This window comes from Oncorhynchus masou, chromosome 24 (genome assembly GCF_036934945.1).
Source record: "Oncorhynchus masou masou isolate Uvic2021 chromosome 24, UVic_Omas_1.1, whole genome shotgun sequence".
Taxonomy (NCBI): domain Eukaryota; kingdom Metazoa; phylum Chordata; class Actinopteri; order Salmoniformes; family Salmonidae; genus Oncorhynchus; species Oncorhynchus masou.
The window spans coordinates 507,812-510,225 of record NC_088235.1 but is presented as its reverse complement, the minus strand read 5'-3'; the positions used below and the strand labels follow the sequence as shown (position 1 = coordinate 510,225).

At 42.3% G+C, this 2,414-nt stretch overlaps 1 pseudogene; it reads right to left on the bottom strand.

The window, feature by feature from the left end:
• Positions 1-728: 728 nt before the first annotated feature.
• The window catches only part of LOC135513348 (alpha-actinin-2-like), a 96,470-nt pseudogene continuing 94,784 nt past the window's right edge, over positions 729-2,414 (bottom strand).

The following is a 2,414-nucleotide window of genomic DNA, read 5'->3' as shown; positions in this document are numbered from 1 at the left end:
TTATAATGTAGCCTGGGGAGATTATAATGTAGCCTGGATGGATTATAATGTAGCCTGGGTGGATTATAATGTAGCCTGGGGGGATTATAATGTAGCCTGGATGGATTATAATGTAGCCTGGGTGGATTATAATGTAGCCTGGGGGGATTATAATGTAGCCTGGATGGATTATAATGTAGCCTGGGGAGATTATAATGTAGCCTGGATGGATTATAATGTAGCCTGGGTGGATTATAATGTAGCCTGGGGGGATTATAATGTAGTTTGGGGAGATTATAATGTAGCCTGGGTGGATTATAATGTAGCCTGGGGGGATTATAATGTAGTTTGGGGAGATTATAATGTAGCCTGGGTGGATTATAATGTAGCCTGGGGGGATTATAATGTAGTTTGGGGAGATTATAATGTAGCCTGGGGGGATTATAATGTAGCCTGGGGGGATTATAATGTAGTTTGGGGAGATTATAATGTAGCCTGGGTGGATTATAATGTAGCCTGGGTGGATATAATGTAGCCTGGGTGGATTATAATGTAGCCTGGGTGGATTATAATGTAGCCTGGATGGATTATAATGTAGCCTGGGGGGATTATAATGTAGCCTGGGGGGATTATAATGTAGCCTGGATGGATTATAATGTAGCCTGGGGGGATTATAATGTAGCCTGGGGGGATTATAATGTAGCCTGGGGGGATTATAATGTAGCCTGGGTGGATTATAATGTAGTTTGGGTGGATTATAATGTAGCCTGGGTGGATTATAATGTAGCCTGTATGGATTATAATGTAGCCTGGATGGATTATAATGTAGCCTGGGTGGATTATAATGTAGTTTGGGTGGATTATAATGTAGCCTGGGTGGATTATAATGTAGCCTGGGTGGATTATAATGTAGCCTTGAGGGTATTATAATGTAGATATCAGATCTGGGACCAGGCTAGGTGAGATCAGATCTGAGACCAGGCTAGTGAGATCAGATCTGGCACCAGGCTAGGTGAGATCAGATCAGATCTGGGACCAGGCTAGTGAGATCAGATCTGGCACCAGGCTAGTGAGATCAGATCTGAGACCAGGCTAGTGAGATCAGATCTGAGTCCAGGCTAGTGAGATCAGATCTGGCACCAGGCTAGTGAGATCAGATCTGAGTCCAGGCTAGCATACAGGGTCCTTTTTCATTCATTTTAGGCACTGAACAGACAAGGCAAAAACTTCCCCTGTTTTTTATGTACTAATTTAGAAGAGTGCAAACACTGATTCAATACAAGCTTCTCATAAATTCATATCTTTAGGTCTCCATAGGTGACGAGCAAATAACTTAGTAGCGCTTTTAATGTGTTAGTTATTTTTTATAAGTAAGTTACTTTAATGTGTAAGTTACTTTAATGTGTAAGTTACTTTTATGTGTAACTTTTTGTGTAAGTTACTTTTGATATGCATGTTACTTTTAATGTGTAAGTTACTTTTGATATGCAAGTTACTTTTTATGTGTAAGTTACTTTTATGTGACTCACATGTAAATTTCACATTTACTGATTCATCATTTTTTTTAATTCTAGTGAATGAATCCTGCTCAGTCCTTTGAAATAAATATTTCTCCCTACTCTTTCAAAATCATACACTCATGAAATGGCTTTAAAATGCTTTGTAATTTCTCAAAAATAACTCCCTTTAGTACCGGTCAAAACACAAATCAATTTTAGATGTAAATGTGTGGAACAAAATGGGGCGAGACTGACAACAAGGTCAGGGTGCATTTCTGGTGTGTGAAGCTAGAGGTCGCTCTCCCCATAGAGGGCCGTGGAGAAGGCAGTGTAGTCCAGAGCCCCTGGGACCCCGTCAGGCCCATTGTACAGGGGCATCCTGGAGATACAGTACTCTGCCTGCTCAGGGGGCAGCTCTCTACGCAGCTCCTCCAGCAGGATGAAGGGCTATGGAAAGGATACGACACACAGTGACATTAGTGAACACATTGGAGATGACGTCGTAAAATAGACTTTTCAAATAAATTGTGACGTGACTTTGACTAGAGAGAGAGAGAAAGTGCTCGAGAGAGTAAGTATGAGACAGATAAAGGAAAGGGGTGAAAGAGGAAGAGACAGACAGAGACAGAGAGACAGTGAGAGACAGAGAGGAAGAGACAGACAGAGACAGAGAGGAAGTGAGTGAGACACAGAGAGGAAGAGACAAACAGAGACAGAGAGGAAGTGAGAGACAGAGAGGAAGAGACAGACAGAGACAGAGAGGAAGTGAGTGAGACACAGAGAGGAAGAGACAAACAGAGACAGAGAGGAAGTGAGAGACAGAGAGGAAGAGACAGACAGAGACAGAGAGGAAGAGAGTGAGAGACACAGAGAGGAAGAGACAGACAGAGACAGAGAGGAAGAGAGTGAGAGACACAGAGAGGAAGAGACAGACAG